Below are 26,081 nucleotides of genomic sequence, written 5' to 3' on the forward strand. Positions count from 1 at the left end.
CTGAGGCCCCCACCATGGGTCTAGGCAAGCTCTGGGAGCTGGAAATACTCCCTGGGTAACAGCAAACCAGGTTGGCCAGGCCTGAAAGACTTGGCCAGACAGGTAAATCGATGGTGCACGACCGCAGTGCCCTCCCCGAGTCCGTGGCAGACGTCACCAATCAATCACCACGCTGTTGCTGAAACCGCGTTAATTTCAGCATCTCTCCCAGCTCAGAGTCCAGGTACCAGATGACCTATTAATAAATTACCTTTGATGCTGAAAACCCTCGCCCCCTCTAGGCTGAGCCGCTGGGAAGACGGCTCACAACTTGCTGGAGAGCAAGCTTCTCTGTCCTGGATTCTTCCTTCTCTGTCCCTGGGTGGAACTGGGCCGTGCCTGAGGTCTACAAAGAGGAATTTTCATGGAATCACGGCAAGCCTGGGAAATCATACCATTCGTCGTGACCCTGAATTAAGACACACAGTGCACACAGCCAGCATCGCTCGGGGCCGGAGCTGCTGGGGCTTAATTGAGAGGAGGCGGCACAGAGGTGGCAAGCCAAGCAGCCTGGGGCTGGGGCAGGGGAGTCAAGGCCCCTCCAAGGTGACTCTGAGCTCCCGAAATGGGCCAGACCTTCACAGTAAGCAGAGTCTCATGGAAGCTGGTATTAGCAGGCGGTCTCCCCGCAGGCTGGCAATCCCCAGACAGCAGAAAGGGCAGAGGCCAGAGGACTGCCGCCTGGTCTCTCCAACCCAGGAAGGTGAGAGAATTTTTGCAGCTCCGTTCTCGTAGCCTTCCCATATAATTTACATCGCAGCCAACAAGCCACCGCCCAGGTATTTGTGCTGGAGGAGATTCTCGGGGCAGCCTGGATAGGGCAGGAGTCTCAGGTTCAAGACCACACTCTGCCTCTCCCCACAGGAACCTTGGGCATGCCAGGGCCTCTCCAAGCCTCCATCCCTTCCCCTGAAAGATGGAGCAACTTGGCCCTCAGGTGAAGATCGTTCTGATGATGGAATGTACGGGGACCTGGGAAAGCAGAGCTTCAGTTATTCCTGAGAGATGACTCCTGCTGCTTCTGATGTCGTGGGCTTCTTGTTCAGGGAGAGGTCACACCGGGCCCCTCCTGTGCATGTGCAGAAGTTGAGTCACCCAGCCCCAGCCGGCGGGGGAGGGCGGAGGGGCTTTGTGCCCCCTGAGCTGGTCCTTGGGGAGGTGGGTGGTGGGGAGGACCTCCCCCTCCCAGGGGACCAGGGAGCATCCTGGCCAGAGGGACTGTAACCTCAGCATCTTCCCTCTGGGATTTGTAAGGGGCTTGAACTGTTGTCTTTCAGTCACGCAGTCGCATCTGACTCTTTGTGACCCCATGGACTGTAGCCTGCCAGGCTCCTCTGTCCGTGGGATTTCCCAGACAAGAATACTGAACCAGGTTGTCATATCCTACTCCAGGGACAGAACCTGCCTCCCCTGCATTGGCAGGCAGATTCTTTACTGCTGAGTCACCAGGGAAGATCCAAGGGATTGAATAGCCACGTCCAAAAGATGTGTCTGAATCCTAATCCCTAGAACCTGTGAATGGGAACTTATTTGGTGGGGGGGGGGGGGGGGGGTGGTATTTGCAGATATAAGCAAGTTAAGCATCTCAGGACAAGATCACCTGCATTATCCGAGAGAGTCTTAAGCCTTGTGACAAGTGCTCTTATAAGAGGCAGAAGAGGAAACACACAAGGAGGAGACCGTGTGAAGACACAGCCTGGAGTGATGTGGCCACAAGCCAAGGACACCGGGGGCCACCGGAAGCTGGAAGAAGCAGGAAGCGTCCCCTCTACAGCCTTCAGAGGGAGCCCAGCCTTGCTGACACCTTGTTCTCAGACATCTGGCCTCCACACCATGAGAGAAGCCGTTTTTAAGCCCCCAGTTTGCAGTAACTTGTTCCCTGGGACACTGATGCAGGCTTAGTTATTGGGGAGATCTCAGTTAGGCCACGGAGAAGGCAATGGCACCCCACTCCAGTACTCATGCCTGGAAAAATCCCATGGATGGAGGAGCCTGGTGGGCTGCAGTCCACGGGGTCACTAAGAGTCGGACTCGACTGAGCGACTTCACTTTCACTTTTCATTTTCATGCATTGGAGAAGGAAATGGCAACCCACTCCAGTGTTCTTGCCTGGAGAATCCCAGGGATGGGGGAACCTGGTGGGCTGCCGTCTATGGGGTCGCACAGAGTTGGACATGACTGAAGTGACTTAGCAGCAGCAGCAGCAGCTAGGCCAGGAGGGGAGTTCAGCCCCAGGTCCCCGGGAAGCACAGGCGGGAAGGCCCCTGAATGGGACCTTCTCGTGAGAAAAGGGGCTCCACCCTGGTGACCCTGCTCGGGGCCAGGGGGGTCCTCAAGGAGGAGGCTGAGTCCAGCCCTGAGTGCGGTTGAGGCCGGAAGACCCTCTGAACCCAGCTCCTCCAGCTCTGCGGACGGCCGCCTGCAGGCCCACGTGGACTCAGAGCAGTGTATTGTGGCCCCCAAGACTGGGCAGGACTCATTTTCAACCACTGGGAAGAGCATTTAGAAAAAAAGCCTCAAGAATGCTGGGGAGCCTGCTGTTATGGGCCCACGGAGCTCCAAGCGATTCAGTGGAAAACGAAAGAGACTTTTCTTCCTGGGAGCGGTAATCCAAGGTCGTGGGGAGGTGCCTTCGAGGGCGCCATGGAGCCCGGTAGCTGGTGTAAGTCATCAGGCAGAGGCCAGGATGGAGACCGTGATGCAGGCAACGATGGGGCTGCGGGTGCCGGCGGGTTTAAGGGACGCACTCCCAGGGGCCGAGCTGACACAGCCCAGCCCTGGTCCTGAGCCGCGGGCCTCCCCAGACCCTCCTTCCAGATCCTCCTCAACACCAGCCTTTCAATCCAGTATCTACACTTTTCTCTTCTGCGTGCTCAGTCACTTCAGTCGTGTCCGACTCTTTGCAACCCCATGGACTGTAGCCCGCCAGACTCTTCTGTCCATGGGATTCTCCAGGCAGGAATACTGGAGTGGGTTGCCATGCCCTCCTCCAGGGGATCTTCCCAACCCAGAGGTCAAACCCATGTGTCTTACATCTGCTGCACTGGTGGGCGAGGTTTTTTTTTTGCCACTAGGGTCACCTGGGAAGCCCTTCCTCTGCCTGTTCTAGGTCTCACCTAGTCTGGCTCCCCTTGGCCCAGGGCAGGCCCCTAGAGGCTCCCCCCACCTGCCTCCCTGGATCTCACAGGCTGTCTCCATGGAAGCTGCCCTTCCTGGAGAGGCTGGCCGTGGGGCCACCGACCCTGCCCCCCACCCCCAGCTCCCTGCCTCTGCTGTGTCCACACCAAGGCTCGAGCAGGAAGACCTGGAGCCCGGCCGACCCCTTGACCTCTGTTTCCCAGCTGGTGTTCTCCATCATGAGGAAAGAGGAACAGCAGGCTGGGAGTTGTAAAGGCAAAGCTGGAGGAGGAAGCTTCCTGTGGGGCTTGATGGAGGCTATGTAGACGAAGGGGGCTCTGTGGAGCCAGGTTGGACCCCTGTGTGATGGACAAGTGGGGGGGCAGCCCCCCAGGCTCCGGGCTGGTGAGACCCTGGTGCTCTGCCTGCAGCCCATCCTGCCCAAGGCAGCTGTGTTCCCAGGGACTTGGGGTCCCTGTAAGAGCAGGACATGGCTGTCCACGGTGATAAAAGGGACAAGCGGGTCTCACCTGGAGATGGGCAGGGGGGTGCTTCTGTGAGGACCCAGAAAGGCAACGGGGGTGCTCAGGTTTCCCGCAGGGCTCTCGGGAGCTTGTGCCCACGGGGAGGTCCAGCCTGGGGCCTGAGTCCTGCATCGCTTGCTCACTTATTCATTCAACAAACAACCCTTAAGCACTCAGCTCGTGCCCCTATGGGAAACAAGTCAGCCAGGCTCCACACTTGGGGAGGGGCCCCCCCTTTCAGCAGGAGCGGCAGACAATGCACACACACACACATGCACACACACGCGCACACACGTGTGCGCACACACATGCATGTACACACGCGTGCACACACGCGTGCACACACACAAACGGCATGCGCACACACATGCGCACGCACGCACAAGCACTCACACACACACACACATGCACGAGCGCACACACACGCACAAACACACACGCGCACGTGCGCGCACACACACACACACACACATGAGAAAGGAAGAGGGGACCCGCAGAGGGATAGGGTTGTGTGCAGTGAAGGCTGACATTTAATCTGTAACGCCCCTTTCAGCTCAGCATCCTCTCATTTAAAGATAGCATCATTTGGGGTTTTTTTCTTTTAAATGAGATCAGAGTGGAGAAGGTAAAAAGGAGAAGAAAACCCCGCAGCGGTGCGAGCAGCAAGCAAGCTGAGGACTGAAAGCCTCCTCTTTCCACACTGTCATAGCGCTTTCTAGCCAAAGCCTTTTAGATCTCACGGGGCCGCACTCCTGTCTGTTCCACAAACCTCGCTAAAGCAGGCTTCCCCGAGACCGTGTTCCTTCCCATGGCAAGGCCATCGTAATTCCATCCAGCTGCTCCATCTCGGCTCCGTCAGAAAGAGAATTCATGAAATATGAGGAAGATAAAAGTTGATGCTGTGCAGGCCTGGCTTGTTCCTGACCCGGGAAATACGGGGGTGTGTGAGTCGTGTGGCAGCAGTGGTCTTCCGTGGGGGAGACAGAGAGGTAATTCTCGCACACCTGAACCCACCACCTTGGAGAACACACTTGGAGGAGCGCAACCTGCAGGCGGCCGAGTGCTCCCGCGTGGATGGTGGGGCCTTGGGGCGGATAACTCTGAGACGCCTCTCATCACACATTGATTTTTACTGCGCTGTGTTTTCTAGGAAACACCAGAGAAGTGAAGGAAGGTAAAAGCCCTTGAGTGCTTGGAAAAAAAAAAAAAGCTGGGAAGTAACATTTGTGGATCTAGAACAGCCTGACTTTCTGACATCCAGAAATGCTACTTTCTAAGTCAGCGGGATTCAACATTTTTGGTTTGTTTCCCAAGTGCGGGGACTCAGGGATACTCCCTTTATTAAGAAACTGACAGACCCATAAAAGGGAAGCTGTTTGGGAGATGGTTGGCCTGGGACCTGGCCTGTAGTAAATGCTCAATAAGTGTGAGTTTCTCTTTACCCCGGAGGCCCCACCTCTGATAAGTGAAAGGTGTGCATTAGATTATCTCAAAGTCCCACAATTCTGAGAATCCAGGTGGAAAAAGTTCTGCTTAGACTTGACTTCCAAGTTATTTTCAGGGACTCCTCTGGCGGCCCAGCGGTTAAGAATCCGCCTTCCAAGGCAAGGGACGAGGGTTCAATCCCTGGTCGGGGAACTAAGATACCACATGCCACAGGGCAACTGAGCCCCTGAGCAGCAACTGCTGAGCCTGCGATCTAGAGTCTACACGCCCCAACAAGACAGAGGCCAGCACTGCTCCCGGAAGAACCCGAACGCCAAAACCCGATGCTGAATGCCCGATGCAGCCAAGAATGAGCGAACGAATAAGTGAATTCATATGAAACAAAGTTATTTTCATATTTACGTTAGTGGAAAACATTACCAAAAATGTCTTATCTTTCACCCACTTATTAAAAACACATACACACATCAAGGACCTGCCGTGAGCCAGTACTCTTGAACCTTAGCTCACTGGACCTTTCTAGAACCACGAGGCCAGCAGAGCAGCTGATACAAGAGGCCCGGAAAGTCCTGAGGGCACGTAGCAAATGGGTGGGGTCCAAGATGGACTATTCCCCAACTTGAGGGCCCGTGCCTGTATTTCTCGCCTGGCTAGCACACCGTAAGGACTGTGTCGGAAGATACAAGGTCCAGGCAGTTCCAAGTGCTTTTCAACCGAGCATCTTATTTTCCGCCATCAACCCCCACAAGAAGGGGTTTTCTAAGTGCCCATCTCTGCATTTCACAGACAAGAAACTGAGGCTGGGAGCTCTGCAGGGCCACCCGCGTCCAGGGGAGATGCACGTGGTTCCCTCCAGTCCCTTCCCGTCCAGAGCCGCCTGGGGAGGGCTCTCGCTGGTGAGGGCAGGCCCTGCCTGTCTGGCTGCGGCTGGTTGTGCCAGGCCTGGACATGGGCCCTCAGTGAACGGGTCATCTTCTCCCTCCTGGGAACTTGGAACTAGGCCTGGAGAAGCGGGCTGAGGGGGCCTCTGAGCTGTTCTCTGATAAGGCCTCTGGTGCAAGGCTGCTGTGATAAGCGGGTCTGTGGAGCAGACCAAGCGCCCAGCTGCAGGGCGTCCTCGGACGGAAAAAGGCGGGAGAAAGTGTCTGATGAAGCGGGGAGTGGACAGGCCCCGCCCCGCCCCCACGCCACGATGCTCGCCCCCCAGTACTGTCTGCCCAGCCACACCCCTCCCTATGATGCTTGCCCCCCAGTATTGTCTGCCCAGCCCTGTCCCCACGCCATGATCCACATCCCCCAGTACTGTCTGCCCCCTGGATCAGGAGCATGTCTGATTTCTAACTACCAGCCTCTCTGTACTTAAGTTAAATGGAGGCAGTTTCTATTTTGCAACCTGCAGAGCTCTAACTGGGACACGCCATGATTCCCCCTCAGCTCTTTCTGCTCCAGACACTGCAGGATTATACACCAGGAGAGAGAGCCAGAGAGGGGGAGTCCCAGAGGCGTGCGCTGGCTTTGGCACGGCCTCGGGGTGGGCGCTTGCCTCCCTTCCCTCCCCGGCACCCGCTGTCCTACCTGCACATCTTCCGAGTTACCCATTTTCGCACCTGCCACGTGACAATCCAGGCTATGATAAGCCTGTCATTATGTGGCCCCTCCCATGCACCCCGGGACTGCTTGCAAAGTTCCTCCTCCCCTGATCCTAGGGACAGGCATCAGCAAACCCAGCTCTCACACCCTCCCTGCTCTGCCCAGGCTTGTGCACCCACAACACACATGGTGTGTGCCCCGTGCCCCTCTCTGTACTGAGCTCAGGGAGCAGGGACTGCCAGGCCACTTCCTCCACGTCCTGGAAACTGACCAGAGAGTTACCAGGCACCCACAGCCAGGAATGAAGAAGGGAATGGCAACCCACTCCAGTATTGCTGCCTGGAGAATCCCATGGACAGAGGAGCCTGGCAGGTACAGCCCACAGGGTCGCAAAGAGTCAGACACGACTGAGCCACTGAGCACCCATGCACGCACAGCAAGGAAGCTCATCCCAGTCACACTGGGCGTGCTGGGGTAACTTAAGTAGACCTGTCCCCAGGCAGAAAAAGCCCCTGAAACATGTAGAGAGGGGGCTTCCAGGTGCCCTGTCCTCCAATGGGGGAAAGGACAGGACAGACCAAGCCCCCTGCCTCCTGGCAAGGAGAGCGGACACACACAGGAGCAACGTAGAGTCCGGGGGGTCAGTGCTCAGGGGAGAGTAGCAGCGTGCTGGGGGAGACGGAAGGCCTCGCCCAGAAGGACATTTCAACACAGGGCCCAGGAGGTGGGGGCAAGTCACAGAGACGTGGGGGTTTGGTCTCCTGGGCCGGCCACAGCCCCAAGAAGAAGCCCCCACTGCAGAGTTTCCTTCGCCACCAATGGATTTTCAACCATTTCTTTCTGTCTGGGAGCGCATGTTACTGCACACCTACTACGCACCGGGGGTTTTCTTACATCACCTCATTGAGCAAGCGTTCCAGCCGCTCACAGGACAGACTGACTTGGCACCTGGGTCCCGATCTTCTCACAGTGGGGCTGCTTAGCACACAGCCCCCTCAAGGAACCCTCATGCCCACCCGTGTGAGAGTGAAAGGGGCCTGGGGCTGGGGGGCTAGGAACACGGCCATGAGTCCCAGGGTCAGGGACATGTACATGTCTGCATGCGGCCTTCTGCACAGCTGACGCTGAATCTCGGCAGCAGCGGCTGCTCTGGGAAGGGTGCTGACGGCACCCTCCGCTGGTGTGAGGCTGGAGGAAGGGCGCTGGGCTGCTCAGGATCAAAGCCCCCTCCACCTGGTCATCCCCAGTCGTGCCACCTGTGCCTCGAGGAAGCTGGGTGCTGTCCAGCCCCTGGTCCCCCTGGGGTCCGGAACCACACTCGGCTGAGTCACCAGCTGCCCGAACTCTGCAAGAACACGGAATCCAGAACAGGGTGGGGGTCGCTCAGCTGCTCTGGTCCCTCGGCCGGGAGCCCTGGGGCTGAACAGTTCCCAACGTGTGTCCCCCACAAGCTCCCCCACGGCCACCAGGATCGCCCAGTGGACTTTCCATGAGAGATGCTGGCTCCTTCCAAGACTGGGACCCACCTTCCACAAGAGGCCAAACACCATCCTGCCTCTGACCCTGTTGGCTGAGACCCCTCCCCAGGGCCCAGAGGGGATCCCGAGGGCGGTTGCCAATCTCTCGTGATCACTGCAAGGCCTCAGGTGGGGGGGTCGTTGGCACCCCAGCCATGTCCCCAGTGGTGCCCTGGGGTTAAAGGAGACAGTCAAGTTCACAGCATCTTCAGGGAAATTGTCTTAGATGCCAGAAGAGCCAAGGAGGTGTGCACTTTCCCAGACCCAGTGCTGAGACTGGCTTTCGGAACTGCTTGCTTGAGGAAGAGCAGCCCTTCCATTACGGGAAGCGGGAAGCGGACAGCAGGCCTGCGCCCTGGGATGGGATGTGAAACTACGACCAGGGCCGCAGGGAAAGAGCAGTGCAGGGAGAGCTGAGAGCAGGTGCTGGGGGAGCTCTGCTGTGCAGGGGTGGCTGGGGGTGAGGGGCAGGGGAGGAGGGGCACAGAGGGAGGGGCGGGGGGAGGAGGGGCTGAGGGGGAGGAGGGGTGGGAGGAGGGGCGGGGGTGGGGGGAGGGGCCGCAGGGGGAGGGGTGGGGTGGGAGGAGGGGTGAGGGGAGGAGGGACTGAGGGGGAGGGGTGGGGGAGGGGAGGGACTGCAGGTGGAAAGGCAGGTGGGAGGAGGGGCCAGTCCTGTGGACCTGGGCGCTGCTGGCCGGCCAGTGTGCTGGCTTCTCAGGAGCATTTTCCACTTTGCTTTTTCCCAGGCCCACGTCCCCTCTGCGTGTTGTCAGGAAAGTGTCCAGCTACCGGTGACAGTTCCTGGGTCCACCGGGCCAGACCACGGCCTCAGTGGTTCCCCCAAACCCACGTCTAGGCTTGGCTGTGAAGGAATCTTGTCGACGTGGTTCGCATCTATGACGCTCAGTCCATCTACACCAGACTTTAACTGAGGAGGTGACTCTTGGATCATGCCGGGGCACCTCCTCTAGCTTGCTCAAGGACTTGAGAGCAAGTTTCCCAAAGAAATTCTGCCTCAAGGCCACTCCATCAGCTCCTGCCTGAGGGTCCAGCCGGCAGGTCTGCCCTGCAGCTTTCTGACTTGCTAACCGCCAATTACAGTAGCCATGTCCTTAAAATAAATCCATTAACCTTCGCCTTCCCAGGTGCCACGAGTGGTAAAGAATCTGCCTGCCAATACAGCAGACGGGAGTTCCATCCCTGGGTCAGGAAGATCCCCTGGAGGAGGGCATGGCAACCCACTCCAGTGTTCGTGCCTGGAGAATCCCATGGACAGAGGAGTGGGCTACAGTCCACGGGGTCGCAAAGAGTCGGACACGACTGAAGTGACTTGGCATGGCACGCACACTTATGCCTGTTTCTTCCTATTATCTGTCTATCCATTCATCCATACCTGTCCATCTGTCTCCCATTACTTTAGTCTCTCTGGAGGGTCCTGGCTGTCACGCTGCCTGAGCCCTTTGCACCTGTGGAGCCTCTCAGGAAAGAGGGCCCACTGGGCACTGGCCAGAGACTGCCCTCAGCGCCCGCCTGCCCCACTCTGGGCGTTGGCACGGTGCCCACTGCAGTGCGTCATTCGCTCCCTCAGGGCCAGGGACCCAGTCTGTCCTTCTCACCACAGCTTTCAGGTGCCAAGCCCCCACCGGACCTCTCTGAGCAGTACAGAAGGGTCAGTCACTGTGCTGTGCTGTAAAGTCACTGTGCCGGGCCCCAAACCACAGCAGCAGAGTCCACGCCAAAAACTGTGTGTGTGTGCATGCGTGCATGCGTGTGTACGCTTGCACTCACGTTCATGTATGTTCAGGGCCCTTTGTGAACTGATCCCATCTTGGGGTTCTGGCATCTTCCCACCAGGATCCCTATAGTATGACTCCTAGACTTCAGCTTACCAACCTTCTGGAAGGTTCCAGATGTCTTGCTTCTGACCCTTTGCGCCTGCTGCTGCCTCTGCCTGGTGCAGTCACCCTCCAGCCCTACTTGAGCCCATCAGCTCACTCCCATCTCTGGAGCTGTCCTTGGCCGAGGCAGGCTCTTCCTACGTGTCTCCTGACCACCCATCCCCGTTGGAAATCACCGTCCCTTTAGGTACCCGAGTCACCCCACCGGCTCCCAGGCTCCCTGGGGACACACTCTCCTTTGCACCTCCATACACCCAGAGTGCAGGAGACCCCCGCCTCCCATCCCCAGCTGCTGACCCAATGCCTCACATTCAACTCAGCAAACACACGCTGATGTTTTATTGATGGTATATTTGTTCTAGAAACAGCTTTTCATCTTTGCTCATTAGCTTTTTGCATTCCTGATAACATCCCTCCTTCAGATGCTTTAATATGAAAAAATTAATGATCAATGCTTAGAACAAAGGTTGGCGAACATCGTGAGCCTAAAGGTGTTAGTCTAGCAAATTCTTCCATGTCCAGCATACAGAGCTGCACACGCCAGGGGCCTGTACCATCTTTGTGAAAGAAATCAATGAAACAAAGTATCTAATTGGCAATTATGGTCTCAAGGATGAAATGTTTTTTGTTTTTTTTTAAATTGAGGCTCAAATCCCGCTTTCCTCCACAATCTGAGCTGATGGAAGTTTTGTTCCGTTATCTGGTCCTGCCTCCCAGTCACATGGGTCCCCGAGGGTGGGGGCCCCCTGCTGCTAAGTCACTTCAGTCGTGTCCAACTCTGTGCGACCCCATAGACGGCAGCCCACCAGGCTCCCCCGTCCCTGGGATTCTCCAGGCAAGAACACTGGAGTGGGTTGCCATTTCCTTCTCCAATGCATGAAAGTGAAAAGTGAAAGTGAAGTCGCTCAGTCATGTCCGACTCTTAGCGACCTCATGGACTGCAGCCAACCAGGCTCCTCCGTCCATGGGATTTTCCAGGCAAGAGTACTGGAGTGGGGTGCCATCTCCTTCTCCCCCCTAGGGCGACGCTAATGACACACAGGATGAGGACCCACCCGCCCTGTCTCACTCAGGGAGCCCCTCCTGACGGGATCGTGGGAGGTGGGGCTGGAGGCTCTTGCACCTGGCTTGTGAGTCTCTGCTCCCGGCTCCTCTAAGAAGCGTGGATCCGGGAAAGCAACAGGATGGGGGGTGAAGGGTGGGCAGAGGGCTCTGTCCATCCCTCTGCCTCTTCACAGGCTGCTCTAAGAGGACGGTGACCGAGCACCAGGGTTTGACACTGACACGCTAGGTCCTTCAAGACCTGGGCTCCATCCTTGCCACCGGCATCTCCCTATAGCTGGCCCCTGTGCCAGTTGCGGGCTCCCTTGAGGCTCCATGTCCGCTGAGGTGGGGCGTCCACCTAGCCCAGTTCCTGCTCCTTGGCCCTTCCCCACACAGTGAATTCCCAGCTGCCCACCAAACCCTCCCCAACCAGCAATCCGTCTGCACAGCCAGCCCAGGAGGCCCCGGGAAGAGAGCTGGCAGCCAGAGCATCCCTGGGTGCCCCGGGCCACCTGCCGGTGTCAACTACAAATTGGCACTCACCAAGAGCATTGCCAGGGCTTCCCTGGTGGCTCAGATGGTAAAGCATCTGCCTGTAATGCTGGAGACCCAGGTTCGATCCCTGGGTCGGGAAGATCCCCTGGAGAAGGAAAAGGCAACCCACTCCAGTATTCTTGCCTGGAGAATTCCGTGGATTGAGGAGCCTGTAGGCTATATCCACGGGGTCGCAAAGAGTCGGACACGACTGAGCGACTTCATTTCACTTCACTTCAAGAGCATTGCCAATGATTGAACAACAAAGGCGCTTGCCATCTGCCTCTACGGAGCTTGAACCTCATGCTGCTATATTGACCTTCAACACCCCCTGAGGGAGTTCAGGGTGGAGTGAGACCCTCTGTGCTCCAGGGAATCTGGTGGGACAGGTCTTTAGATAGTTGGATGTTTTTAGGAACAGATTTTACGATCTCCATCCTTGCATCTGCTCATATCTAGAGAAGCACTCAATCCCTTCATGGGGACATCAGACCCTCACAACTAACAAAAACCTTTTGTAAAATGAGTGCTTCATAGCATTGAACTCCTCCTTCACTAAAACCTTATATATTGACTTTTTGGAGCAGGCTCTCAGAGCTCGCTGAGATGCTGCCTCCTGGGCTGCAGGCTTCATTTTGCCCCAAATAAAACTGAACTCACCCCTGGAGAAGGAAACGGCAGCCCACTCCAGTATCCTTGCCTGGACAATTTCATGGACAGAGGAGCCTGGTGGGCTGCAGTCCATGGGGCTGCAAAGAGTTGGGCATGGCTGAGAGACTAACACTTACTTACTTACACAACTCTCAAGTTGTACATCTTTCTTTAGTTGACACCAGGATCCCAGCAACCCAGGGTGGGGACACTCATACTGCTCTAGAGACAAGGAAATGGAGCCTCAGATGTCAGGGTCCAGGCGCTATGAACTGCCAAGTGAACTTGGATGCCCAGGCCTTCCTCCAGAGCCCAGCTTCCTACTCCTTAAAGTTTATGTTCTAGAAGCATGGGGCAGGCAGGCAGGTGAGGCAAGACACCTTGGACCTTGACCTGCAAGTCCGTATCAGCAAAGCCTGTATAAAGGGTGCCCATTGGGGATCATTCTGCAAAGCAAGACCTGCGTCCAGACCCGGAGGAAGGAGCCTCATTGCTGGGCCAGCAGCACTCAGGACCCGCCTGGTCCACACACAGAACAGCCTCCTCCCAGGAACACCATGCATCAAGGAGATGAGAGCGGCTCAGACCTCCCCTGGGTGCCTGGTCAGCTTGCTGTGTGACGGAGGGTCAGGGGGCCCAGTGAGTCCTCCTGGGAGCACCACTACCCTTTCCCTAGAAGGAAGGTGACGATGGCATGGCTGGGATGCCCAGCCCTGCCCCATCACCAACAAGTGCCACGTAGAAGACACATGGGCAGGGTGGCAGGTTTGGGTCTGCAGGCCTTTCTTATGAATTCATTACTGAAGGCCTGGCAGCATCAGCTTTAATTGAAAAGACGCTTACATGAGGGAGCACAGAGGCTCTGTCCTCGCGAAGGGAGAAGGCATGGAATGGCTCTCTGGCATCTGAGGTGGGTTCTGTGAGTCTGAAGGGTCGGGGCAGCGGGAAAGGATGCTCGCTGGGACACTGGGCAGAGGCAGCCCCTCCCGAGCTCCTCTGACCCGCAGGGCCTGACCTAGAGCTGCAGAAACATGACCCAGGCCTCCAGCCTTGGCCTCAGCTGTTCCTTGGCCTGGAACTCTCTCTCCTTTAGACCCTCCAGGGCTGGCCGCCACCCTCAAATGGCTCCTCCTGGGTGTGGGGCCTCCCTGACCACCCATCTGAAATGCCAGCTCTCGTTCCCTCTGCCGTGGTCAGCCCCCTCCTTCACCCATCAGTCTGACGTCACCGATCTTCACGCGCGAAATGTTCACCCAGCACTGAGAACAGCCGTGGGCTCGGGATGAAGCGGCAGGGCCATGGGGGTAAAGCATCAGTGTTTGTTCTTTTCGTGGCCCGCCTTCTGCATGGGTGGAGAGGGACATGGCAACCCACTCCAGTACTCTTGCCTGGAGAATCCCCTGGACAGAGGAGTTGGCAGCAAACAGTCCACGGGATCGCAGAGTCAGACACGACTGAGTGACTAAGCCCTTCTGCATGGACTTGTGAGTTCCGCGGGGCCAGGGCGCTTTGTTCAAATGCTCAGCCCTAATGGCTCTGTCCTCTCCTCCTGGCTAGGGTCCAGCCCGTGTGTCCCCAGGCATCTCTCCACCACTGCAACAGCTCCTCCTTCTAGAGCAGCCTGTGTCTCCCTCAGCCCCAGGCAGACCGACTTAGCTTCCGGCAGCCAAGGCCCCCACGGCATGTCAATGCACCTGTCCAGCAGGCCCCCACCAGGCCCACCACCCTCCGGACTCAGGATGGCCCCAGACACTCCTGCCTTCTCTTTCCTGCCCAGGTTCTCCCTCCCATCCAGATCCCCCTCCTGAAAATTTTCAAGAGAAGTAACTCAGAAGCCAGCTACCTACAGTGACCTCAGACATCAACACAGGCAGAATAACTTTAAAAGCTATTAGCATCTCAAATAATCACACTGTCTCCAGATGCCCCAGGGAGAGACCCTCATGATGGCCCCAGTGAAGTACGAGGCAGCACCTCTGTGTGCATGAAGAAGGGGAGGTGCAGGGAGGTTGAAGCAGGTGTCCTGAGCCACACAGCCCTGAGCTGCTCATCTGAAGTCAGCCTCTCCCAGCCTCATTCTCTGACCTGGCTCCCTGCCTGGGTACCTTCTCCTCTGCCTCTCAGACAACCCTGATCACAACCTTGTGTCTGTTGGTGGTATCTGCTCCTCCCCAGACACAGCCACAGACCCCTTGAGGGTTGCATCCTGTCTCAGTCTCCTTTTAAATCCCAGCACTGCCTGGTTCAGGGGCCAGGAAAGAGCACATGTGCTGGTGAATGGGATGCCCGTAGGGGGGTACAGCCCGGGGTGCCCCTGGTCATCCCAGAACTCTGCTTCATTTTCTTCCCCTCTAACAAGACTGAGGTGGGAAAGTGAATGGACAAAAAAGTGGGAAGGTGGGTGGATGAATGGATAGGTGATGGATGGGTGGGTGGATGGATGGATGGAAGGAAGGATGGTGGGAGAGTGAATGGATGGGTAGATGGGTGGGTAGGTAGATGGATGAAATGGGTGGATGGATGGATGGAAGGATGGATGGATGGGTAGCTGGATGGACAGATGGGTGAATGGATGGATAGATGGATGAGTGGATGGATAGATGGAAGGATGGGTGGTAGGAGAATGAATGGATAGGTGGATGGATGGATGGGTGGATGGGTGGATGGATGGATAGATGGATGGGTGGATGGATGGATAGACGGATGGGTGGATAGATGGATGGAAGGATGGGTGGTAGGAGAATGAATGGATAGGTGGATGGATGGATGGGTGGATGGGTGGATGGATGGATAGATGGATGGGTGGATGGATGGATAGACGGATGGGTGGATAGATGGATGGAAGGATGGATGGTAGGAGAGTGAGTGGATGGGTGGATGGATGGATGGATAGATGGATAGGTGAATGGATGGATAGATGGATGGAAGGAAGGATGGTGGGAGAGTGAATGGATGGGTGATGAATGGATGGGTGGATGGATGAAATGGGTGGATGGATGGATGGATGGATGGATGGAAGGATGGATGGATGGGTAGACGGATGGACAGATGGGTGAATGGATGGATAGATGGATGGGTGGATGGGTGGATTGAAGGATGGATGGTAGGAGAATGAATGGATAGGTGGATGGATGGATGGATGGATAGATGGATGGGTGGATGGATGGATAGATGGATGGGTGTATGGATGGATAGACGGATGGGTGGATGGATGGATGGAAGGAAGGATGGATGGTAGGAGAGTGAGTGGATGGGTGGATGGATGGATGGATAGATGGATAGGTGAATGGATGGATAGATGGATGGTAGGAGAATGAATGGGTAGGTGGATGGATGGATGGATAGATGGATGGGTGGATGGATGGATGGAAGGATGGATGGTGGGAGAGTGAGTGGATGGGTGGATGGATGGATGATAGACGGGTGGGTGGGTGGGTAGGTAGGTGGACGCATAGATATGGTAAGTTGCTGTGAGACCCTGAGTAACTCCCTAACCAAATCTGATCCCATTTATCCATTTGGGGAAAAGAGATGGTAAGGCCCAAGGAGGAGAAGGAAAGGCTTTCCCTTGGCCACAAACCTGCCTAAGGAAGACTGGAACCCCTAGTCCTGTGACTTCAGTTCATCTGTCTCCCTCCTTTGTGACCTCTGACCTCCTCTCTTTTCTTTCCTTTCAACATGACTGAATGTGAGGACCACCGTCTGGCAATAGCTGCCCCCCTCTCTCTGATGACAAACTCTGGCTGTGACGCTAATCTCACCTCCCCACCAGATGTCAGGTGGGAGATTGTCTTTAAACAGGTCTGCAGTGTGAAAAAATGAAATTCCTTGCAGGGTTCTCAGCTTGGTTGCAGATTGAAATCATTGGGGGAGCTTTTAAAACAGACACAAGGGCCCTACTGCAGTCCAATTTACTCAGAATCTCTGGGGGTGGGGACCAGGCTTGTAATTTTTAAAGCACCCTCAGAGACTGGGGACCAATCAGCTAGAGACTTGGCAGCCCTTGGTGGCTAGAAGAATGCAACAGACTAGACAGGTGTTTGAGAACAGAATCTCTCTGGATACTCAAGATTCTTTCTGTAGCTTCTGATCCATCACCTGCTCTCCCAGGAAACACCCAGAGAGCCGAGGGAAGAGAAATAAACCACACCACTTACCATCAGGATCTGTGCCAAGCCAACTGTGACTTCTCAGAGTGCTGAAGCTCTTGAAGAAACAACTCTTATCCATCAGATTAATCACAGGACCCCTGTCTCTGTCATCGTCTTTTCAGTCCCTTGCTGTGATTTTCATTATCATCATCACCAACAAACCACCACCATCACCACCATCATGACCATCACCACCACCATCACCATCACCACCATCGACGTCATTGCTGTCTCACATCCATCGTCAAGCTCTGTGCTGAACGCCTTTGTTTTTCCTCACATCTGACCTCACAACAACTCTTCAAGATACTGCAGTTTATTTCCCAAATGAACACACGGTAGTTCAGAGAGGTTAAACAAGTTGCTTGAGGTCACACAGCCACAAGATGGTACAGTGGGGATCTGATGCACGTCTGCTTGACACCTGATTTGGTGCTTTTAGTGGGAAGGGAGGGCTTTCCAGGGGGTGTTAGTGGTAAAGAATCCGCCTGCCATTGCAGGGGAGGCAAGAGATGCAGGTTCACTCCCTGGGTCAGAAAGATCCCCGGAGGAGGAAATGGCTCCACCAATTCCAGTATTCTTGCCTGGGGAATCCCATGGACAGAGGGGCCTGGTGGGTTACAGTCCATGGGGTCACAAAGAGTCAGACACGACTGAGCAGCTGAGTACATAGCAGCACAATGGTAAGGGAAAGGCATCAAGACTCAGACTCCTCAAAGCCCAGGAAGAGCCCTGCCTTTGCCTAACCGAATCCCCCCACAATGCTGACAGTGAGAATTGATCAAGGTACAGGAGATGATTAGAATCCAAACAAACAACTGAGACTAGGCAGAGCATTTCAATTGAAGAAGATCAAGTTGGGTGTGGAGAAAAGTCAGGCCCTGCTGTTGCACGGTATCAGTTCATGCATTCATGCACCCATCCACCCCACGTACCTTCCCAAGTACTGCCCTCCTCTCATACCCAGGACCTGGAGGCCACTCCAGCTCTCATCCGAGCAGAGGGTGACTCCATCCTCTGAAGCTTCTACCTCATCTTTTTGCAGAGCAGGCTCTTCAAATTGTTCTGGAGCCCTGGCTCCATTCCAGGCCCAGGCTGGTCCCAGGGATGCTGAAATGACTGGGATGTGGTTGAGGGAGATGAAGACAGTGCTTGACAGCAGCCTGTGCAACAGGCCTGGGTGCCATGGGGCAGGGAGGCCAGCCAGGCATGGTGCAGGTGTTAGCTACCATAAGCAAGGCTGCGACCTGGGGCTACATTAGGAGACACCTCTCCATAGCTAGAAGCAGGCTGGGGTGTCCTCCTGGGACCAGGGCTATTCACACAGAAGCCTCATGAGCAGTGACTGCGGAGACACGGAGCCGGAGTAGGTTCACAAGAGGGTGGCGGAGACCCATGCCTTGCAGGAGACAGTGGAGCCGAACGCAAGCATGGGAGCTAGGTGTGGGGGTGGTGTGAGGGACAGGGACCTCCCTTCTGAAGCCAGGAGGGCGGAGCCTTAGACAGATGCCTGCCCCAACCAACCCTGTAAAAGTGAAAGTCGCTCAGTCATGTCTAACTCTGCGACCCCACGGAATATACAGTCCATGGAATTCTCCAGGCCAGAATACTGGAGTGGGTAGCCTTTCCCTTCTCCAGGGGATCTTCCCAGCCCAGGGATCCAACCCAGGTCTCCCACATTGCAGGTGGATTCTTTCCCAGCTGAGCCACCAGGGAAGCCCAAGAATACTGGAGTGGGTAGCCTATCCCTTCTCCAGCAGATCTTTCTGACCCAGGAATCAAACCACGGTCTCCTGCATTGCAGGCAGATTCTTTACCAACTGAGCCACAAGGGGAAACCCTGTAGGCATCTCCAATGATGGGTCACTGGGCTGGAGCGGCCAGAGCCTGCCAGCAGGACAGACCGCTGAATGCAGGAAGAAGGGTCCCTGTGCTGGGGAAGGGCCTGGGGCCATGGTCTCCTCATCTCACGGGGCTGAGAAAGAAGAATGACGCATCCGAATTTTCTTGGAAAATTCCAGTCCGCTGCTGCCATCCCCAGCAAGGGTCCATGCAGACGAAGGTGGCAGTGTGGGGTGACCTGTCACTCGGCCACGCTCGGCAGCTTCTAGCAGCAGCACATGGGCCCCGTGGATCACCCAGACTGCCGTCCGGATGCCCAGGGGCCCGTGTGACCTGCTGCACCAGGACAGCTGCAGCCGCCAGCACCTGGGCCAGAGCCAGGCTGGCCGGGCGGGGTGGCCACCCTGGGCAACACCAAGCCATGAAACCTCGGCATCCCTCCAAGAAGCCTTGGGCACCCACAAGCCCCACACGACTCCAGAGGGAGACGCAGCCAGGTGTCACCCCCAGGCCCCCCGTGGGCCCTTCCCAGGCAGCCACACCTCAAACAGAATCCAGGTGATGACATCTGCCCAGAGTTCTGGGCCCTCCCCAGGGCCTCTGTCTTGCAAGACCCACAGCCCAGCCAGGGCCCCGCTCCAGGAGTCTCCCTCCCTGTCACCCCCCATCTAAGGCATCAGCTGCCCCCTAGTTCTGCCTCTTAAATGGGTCATGAGCCTCCCCACCCCACCTCCCTGCTTCCCCAGCTCAGGCCTCACCAGCTCTCAGACTCTCCCTGAAACCCACTGTCTAACGGCGGCCAGATGGATCTCACAGCCCTGACTCCACTTTGGGAAACGGGTGGTGTCAGAGGGTGGGAGGGTGTAACAGGGAAGATGCAATTTCCCTAAATGGTTCACCAAGCCACACGCCACCTCCCCAACCCCGACAACCCCCCAGACATCATCTCCCAAACCACCTTGCATGAGGCAAGGCTGTAAGACAGAGTCCTGGTCAGCAGCCTGGGTCCCACTCTGGACTGGCCCCCCACCACGCGCCTCCCTGAGGACCTCAAGGAGGGCAGAGAAGGCACGAGACGGAAGGAGCCTGGGCCCCTGACTGACGGCAGGGAGTAGAGCCCAAGACCTCCCCGGCCACCCCACAGGCCGCAGCAGGCTGTGCAAGGCCAGGAAGATGCCAGGTAACGCCCTGGGACGGTTTTTGGCTTTGTGTCCCTGTGTGTGGTAAACACTTGGAGGAAGGTTCCCCATGTGCAGAGCGGAGGGTCTCCTGCCAGTGAGATCTGGGACCATCTGGTTTTAATTCTGCCAATCTGACTTCCAGCCCTGGCTCTGCCCAGGCCTCTCTGAATCTCAGTCTCCTCATTTGCAAAATGGGAACAAGAGAGAAGCCCCCGTCTCGGGACGATTGTGCCGTAACCCTGTGACCATTCATCTCTGAAACAGGAGATGCTAGGAAGTCGTCTGTCTGCTTGGTTTGTTTTCTGTGTTTGTCTACAGAGATTAAACATTAGCCCTATTTAAAATGCATACCTGTTACAAGGAGCAAAGCCTCTCATCTTTGGCAAGTGGGATTAAAGGTGAGTCTTTTCTTGTCAACATGTCCTACATTTTCTTGGTATTGTTTATAAAGGAGACGTTATAAAGACTCTGTATTTTTATAAAGGAGAAAAAAACAAACTTGAAAAAAAAAAAAGGTGAATGGATCTGTAAGCACAGCCCCCTGGGGATGGGAGACGTGTCACTATTAACATCAAAATCAGCAGAAACAAGGGCACGCGGCGCAGCCCAGCTCCTCCCCCACGGACTCGCTGCCTCCCTGCACTTGAGCCCAAGTCCCACCGGCTGTGGAACGAAGCCAAGACACCGCGCGTGGTACATTGTAAAGAAACCTGCAGGATTTGTACCGTTCCGCTAAATTAAAATGAAAGAGAGTATTAGCAGCGCAAAGGAGAATTGCAACCACGAAGATTAAATATTGATGCCCAGAGGATTCTTCAGGGCTAAACGTAGGAGGACATTCCTGATGCCGGGCCTCCTGGGCCGCGGGAAAGCTGGAGCACACGGCAGTCCTCCACTTACGGCCAGGCAACTTGGCCGGGACCCCCAGGACCTGGGGCAAAGCCCCCGAGGGCTCCCTGCACCTCAGCATGAAGTGAGGGGGGCGATGCTGGGGGTCTCAGGGCGCGGTGGGTCGTGACCACAGCTGGGCACAGCTGCCCACCTCCACCGGCCAGGCACACATTGGGCTCCTCACCTCTGCACCAGGTCCTACAGCTGCTGGAATTCCAGAAAGTCTGGGTACTGGGGAAAATTTAGGGTGGACTATTGTTCTGGTTTTCATTCTTCATTGATTTCAATGGAAATGGTCACAGCCCTGTTTCTGTGGGTCCCTGGGGGTGTGGGTCCTCCGGTTTTCTTACCTCCACTAAATGGAATCAAACACCTTAAAACAACCCATCATTGATTGCAATATGTGTCTTCCCAGATGGCAAATCTGGCCGAGGCCCTCCTCCGAGGCCCTCCTGCCATCAGGACTCGGCCTCCACCCGCAGGCGCCCAGCATTCAAGCTCTCTTGTCAAGTCGGTTGCTCTCCTTCTTCCTCCCTCTGCCCCATTCAACCTACTCCTCACCTGCAGGCTGCTGCTGTTTTCCTGAACAAACCGCAGTTCCTCGGGCACCCTGAGCTCAGGCTGTGTCCTCTCCTGTAGCACCTGCTTCCTGCCTTCCAGCGAACTTCTATTCATCCCTCAATGCCAATCACCAAACACTCCACCCGTCCCAGTCCCACAGAGGTGTCTCTGGCTCCCTCAGCTAGTCAGCAGCTCACCCACGAGGGTTCTGGCAGGTTCTGTGGGTTGGATCCCGACATCATGACCCCACAGGATAGTGGAGTGGTCTGGGTCCATCTCACTCCTCTAGACTGGAAACGTCTGGATTGCAGAGCTGTGTCCTGTTCATTGTGATACCTCCAGCTCTTAGCTCACCTCTGGCCAGAGGAGAAGCTCAACACACGCTTCTCGAGGGCAATGATCGAATTAATTAATGCTGTGGTTCACAAGTGGCCCCAAAACCAAATAAAGAAAGGATGCTCTTGCTTTCTCTCATTCTGCATCCCTCAACCTAGAGGCACAGCGGGGCTCAGGGGGGCAGGTTTGATATCACGGCTGCCCCACACCCCGGTGTCTGCTGCTGGATCTGGGCTCCCCGTGCGTCCACCAGGAAACCACGTCACGTCAGTCTGAAGCACATCAGTATGCAGGTGGCGTGGCCTCCTGCCGAACAATTAATCAGGGCCATTTGTATGTGCTGGGCTGTGCTTCGGAGCCACGAAGGAGCGGAACCATCGTCCCCCAAATCCTCCCAATCTTCCTGCCCACTATTTCCAGATTCAATAAACACAAATCACTGGTCTGATTTTTTTTTCTTCCCAAAGTTAAACAGCAAATTGCTTTGCCAGCTCCAATATTAGCAGTTTTTACGGGATGTGGGGACCAGCCCCTTTTCTCGCCACAGTTTCACAGTTTCCACCTGGAGCCCCCGGGCCAGCCGAGGGGAAACTGCTTCACAGACTCTCCGAGCGTCACCCATCTGTCCTCTCCCTGACACTCTCACTGAGCTTGTCTGGAAGGTTCGGTTTTATTCCTCGGAGTTTTGGGCCCTGTGACTGTCAGACTCAAGCTGCGTCCAGCAGCCTTTGGACAGAGGGGAATCCAAGTGTTGAGAACCCAGCTCACACCACCGAGGCCTGGGAGAGGCGGACTGGGCTTATCTGGCAAGAAGTCACAGTCTGACGGGTACGTGTTGGAGCGAAACACCCCAAGAGAAGTGTCCCCACCGCCGCTCTGGAGCACTCAGCCCCTGAGAACACACAGACTGCTGTCTGCACACCACTGCTTCCCTCCTGGAAACCCAGCTGCCCCGCACATCACCATCTCCATGGAGCCCTTCCCAGCAAACCCACCTCCACACTCTCGCCACAAAGGCCCAACGTGAAAACTCCAAGCCCCTCTTCCCAACGCCCTCCAGGAGAGGAGCCAGTGGAGCCCTGTTCTGGAATGTTCTCACTGCCTGGCTCAAACACCTGTCTGCATGCCTCTCAGAGTAGCGTCTCCCACACTCACTTCCCCGATTCCACTCTTGGGAGGATGGACTCTACCTGCCCTGTCCTGGCCTCTAGCCCTTGGCCCAGGGCCTGGGTGAGGAGGATCCGTGAACAGGACCGACCACCTACTACGTGCAAGTCCAGCGCTGGGCTCTTTCACAGCCTTTGGTGACGTGATCTGCAGATCTCTCCGGCTAGATGGGTGTCAATAACCCCACTTCACAGAAACAGATGCTTTAGGAAAACACGACCCATTCAGCTGACGCTTGCAGATGTCCGGTTCGTGACCACAGGGCGGCAGGGCATGAGAACACCTGCACATTTCAGTTGCTGTCACCGCCTCCGTAAGGGCGGGTTGGTTCCTCCACCTGCATTCGGAATCTGAGAGGCAGGCAGCCCGGTCTCCCCAGGTCCCCGGGGGCAGAGCCGCCTAGCTGACCAGCGCCTGGGTGCAGACGCCTGAGTCAGCTTGGCCCAGGGTGCTAACCTCCAAGGTCAGCTACAGAAAGGGTTGCTTGCAAAGTCCCTAAAGTTTGGAGCGGTTTGTTACACCGTGAGAGCTAACCAGCACACAGCTTCTCACCACAAAACCCCCTCTTTGCGCTACACCAGGCTGTGTCTCGAGGGTCCCCAGGCATCAGCCGAGAAAGCAGCTGTCTTCACATCCACCTACTGCGTCTTCCTCTCCCTTTGTTTACAAGCAGCTTTGCATGTTACGGCATGCACTCTACACGTGAGCCCCCTCTTCACAGATGAGGAAAATGAGGTCTGTGTTAGCAAGGGGCAGAGTCACGATTCAGCTCCAACCACAGAGCTCACACCACAGGGTCCCCTCTCACACCTTCCCTTCCCCCTCCAAAAACCAGCATTCGAGGGTCTAATTCAGGAGGACCAGGAGTGGGGGTGGACTCCAAAACCTCAGGGGCTGAGGCACACCATCTAGGAGGTTTCTAGCTGGGCCTCCATGTTTTGAGGACATGTTTGATGGTGGTGGTGATCCCAGCATCTACAATGATCTGGTGAACCTGTACCACTGGCTGCTTATACAACACAGTACTCAGCCCCGGTGTGCCAGGGTGAGATCCCCTCCCTCCTGGACAGGACACAGGCTAATGGCCCCTTCGGCTCTCACTCAGCAGAGACAGGAGTCCGGGCCCAGTGCAGGAGGAAGAGGCCCTGGGCTCCAGGCCCCTGCTGCTTACCGAGGTGTGTGGCCCCAAGCAAGCTGCTAGGTGCCCTCACCTGTGAAACAGGAACCAGAATCTCTTGCCCATCTATGTGCAGATCAGATGAGGATGTAGACAGCCTTTGCAAACCATCAAATGTGTGCGTGAAAAGATGCTCAACATCGCTAGTCCCCAGGGAATCGAGGATCAAAAGCACAGTGTGATACCACCCCACGGCCATTAGTATGCGTGAGTGCTAAGTCACTTCAAGTTGTGTGCGACTGTTTGCAACCCTATGGACTATAGCCTGCCAGGCTCCCCTGTCCTTGGGATTCTCCAGACAAGCATACTGGAGTGGGTTGTCATTCCCTTCTCCAGAGTCATTTAGTTCAGTTTAGTCGCTCAGTTGTGTCTGACTCTTTGTGGCCCCATAGATTGCAGCACGCCAGGCCTCCCTGTCCATCACCAACTCCCAGAGTTTACCCAAACTCACGTGCATTGAGTCGGTGATGCCATCCAGCCATCTCATCCTCTGTTGTCCCCTTCTCCTCCTGCCCTCAATCTTTCCCAGCATCAGGGTCTTTTCAAATAAGTCAGCTCTTTGCATCAGATGGACAAAGTATTGGAGCTTTAGCTTCAACATCAGTCCTTCCAATGAATACTTAGGACTGATCTCCCGAGTCATTAGGATGGCTATTTAAAACACACACACACACACACACACTCACACACACACATAAATCAGTGTGTTGGCAAAGATGTGGAGAAATTGGAACACTTGTACACTGTTGGTGGGAATATAAAATATAAAATGAAAATAAAATGGTGGAATATAAAACTAAGGAAAACAGTATGGCAGCAAGGAGATCCAACCAGTCCATCCTAAAGGAGATCAGTCCTGAATAGTCATTGGAAGGACTGATGTTGAAGCTGAAGTTCTAATACTTTGCAAAGAACCGAGTTCTTAGAAAAGACCCTGATGCTGGGAAAGATTTGGGGCAGGAGGAGGAGACGACAGAGGATGAGATGGTTGGATGGCATCACCAACTCGATGGACGTGAGTTTTGAGCAGGCTCTGGGAGATGGTGAAGGACAGGGGAGCCTGGCGTGCCACCGTCCACGGGGTCGCAAAGAGTGGACACGACTGAGCGACTGAACAGTGACAATAACAACAGGGCGGGTCCTCAAAAGAATCAAAGGCAGAATTACCATACGAGTCAGCACTTCTGCCTCCGGATAATATCCCCAAAGAGTTGAAAGCAAGGTCTTAACGAGGAATCTGTGTCCTCATAGCTGCTTTGTTCACAACAGCTGAAACGTGGAAGAAACCCAAGTGCCCACGGATGGAAGAACGGGCAAGCAAAATAAGACCTCTGCACACAGTGAACTGTTGCTCAGTCTTAAAGAGGAAGGAAATCCTGTCACAGGTTCCAACAGGGATGAACCTTGAGGACATCGTGCTCAGTGAAATAAGGCAGTCACGCAAAGACAGACATGGTTCCATTTATACGAGGTCCCTGCTGCTACTGCTGCTGCTGCTGCTAAGTCGCCTCAGTCGTGTCCGACTCTGTGCGACCCCATAGACGGCAGCCCATCAGGCTCCCCCGTCCCTGGGATTCTCCAGGCAAGAACACTGGAGTGGGTTGCCATTTCCTTCTCCAATGCATGAAAGTGAAAAGTGAAAGTGAAGTCGCTCAGTCGTGCCGGACTCTTAGCGACCTCATGGACTGCAGCCTACCAGGCTCCTCTGTCCATGGGATTTTTCCAGGCAAGAGTACTGGAGTGGGGTGCCATTGCCTTCTCTGATATGAGGTCCCGAGAGCAGTCAAACTTGGAGAGAGAGTAGGAGGGTGGGGACCAGGGGCTGGGGAAGCAGGAGAGGATGGGGGCGGGGTGGATGGGGACTGAGTTTCCGCTTGTCCCTGTCACCCCCAGGGGCAGGTCTGGGGCAGGCTCTGACCACACTGAGCCTTGCAGGGGTGTGAGAGTTAGGCAGGGGTCGGAGGCGCTGCACCCAGAATGCCCTGCCTAGCTTTTGGCTCCAACCCTGGAGGAGGCAGGTGGGCGGTGGAAGAGGAGCCCCAGTCAAGACCTCTGATCACTGGGCTGGCTCCTCCCCCAGCAGGGCTCCCAGAATGAGCCTTGCGCAAGTGAAAACAGTAAAGGTCCATTTCACATTTTATCTCACCTTTCAAAATGTCTATTTTGAGCATGTTTTTTTAATCACATCCATAAAATCCTAGCTCTGGAATGAGAGTCCATCTCTGGATTGGAGGTTCCACCTTTTTCCTAGTGATCACGTAGAATCCGCGGCCACCATGCTGAGGACAGGCCAGGCTGGAGGCCTGGATTCGGCCTCAGCCACTTAGGGGCGGTGGGTGAGGCCGAATCCTGGCAGAAAGTCAGGGTGCAGGCAGGTGGCACAGCCCTAGGTAGCCCTAGTGCAGGGCTGGGGCC

General features: G+C 55.7%; 1 protein-coding gene and 1 non-coding gene across 3 annotated transcripts in view; one reads left to right on the forward strand and one right to left on the reverse strand.

The window, feature by feature from the left end:
* Window positions 1-26,081, reverse strand: part of SORCS2 (sortilin related VPS10 domain containing receptor 2) — a 489,049-nt gene that overhangs the window by 232,641 nt on the left and 230,327 nt on the right. The gene's annotated exons all lie outside the window — the stretch shown is intronic.
* On the forward strand, window positions 11,738-11,809 carry TRNAY-GUA. The gene has a single exon. It is a non-coding gene; the product is annotated as a tRNA-Tyr (tRNA).

Source organism: Bubalus bubalis, chromosome 7, assembly GCF_019923935.1.
Source record: "Bubalus bubalis isolate 160015118507 breed Murrah chromosome 7, NDDB_SH_1, whole genome shotgun sequence".
NCBI lineage: Eukaryota > Metazoa > Chordata > Mammalia > Artiodactyla > Bovidae > Bubalus > Bubalus bubalis.